Here is an 853-nt window from a genome sequence, read left to right on the forward strand (position 1 = left end):
CATCACTTATGCGAAAGCTCATCGTAAGTGAAACAATAAGTAAATCAAGGGATATCTATGTGGAGCATCTCACGGACGTCAGACAGGAGAACTGGTAAATTTAACATGGACTCACTGAACTATCCGATTAAGTGTTCACAAAGTACAAACCCCCGAAATATGTAAGTAGAAAGAAAAACCTAGTATGTTGTACATAAGTGCTTGGTTCTGAAAATAGTTGTTGTACATATCTGCTTCGCTCTGTAAATAATTGTAAATAGAAAATTAATGTATAATAGAATTGTAAAATGATATTTCTGCCACGCAAATATCATTCTTCTGTAAAGTGGCCAAAAATATTGTTCAATAAAAAACATCTGTTCTTATCAGCTTAATATCTGATACGACGTCGACATGACGTCAAGATATTAAACTAATTTTTGCAGATAGGCTTGTGGTTAGGAATTTATTCCGCCCTCGCCACGGGTTGGCCTGCTATGGCACTACTTGCAGGATACGGCCCACAATATATCCAAAAAGCAGAAACTTCACTCACCCACTGCATCCTCAGGAAAACGTCCTTTTAAAATGGCCCCTTCAAATTTCAGAAAACCGAAGGTCTGACAACATCATACCTTTGTACGAGTGTGCGGCGACCTGCTTTTTTTTTAACTCGGGCCCCTCGTTCTTTTCCTCGGAATGGGAACATTCTGGAGCCTCGGGTTTAACCCTCGTTCTTTTCAGTGTCAAGTTCTGGTTTCTGTAAATACGAAGTTTTATTCGTATTTACAGAAATCCCATAAAATCCACATTTCTTTCCCCGTACTGTTAACAACTTACTCATTCTGTCTGACTGATTGAAGGAAGATCGGCC

At 39.0% G+C, this 853-nt stretch overlaps 1 pseudogene; it reads left to right on the top strand.

Annotated features, from left to right (window-relative positions):
- Window positions 1-335: 335 nt before the first annotated feature.
- Window positions 336-509, top strand: LOC146994833 (U2 spliceosomal RNA; annotated as a pseudogene).
- Window positions 510-853: the final 344 nt, after the last annotated feature.

Source organism: Stegodyphus dumicola, chromosome 11, assembly GCF_044657685.1.
Source record: "Stegodyphus dumicola isolate Sdum_Otavi_A_Nest chromosome 11, ASM4465768v1".
NCBI lineage: Eukaryota > Metazoa > Arthropoda > Arachnida > Araneae > Eresidae > Stegodyphus > Stegodyphus dumicola.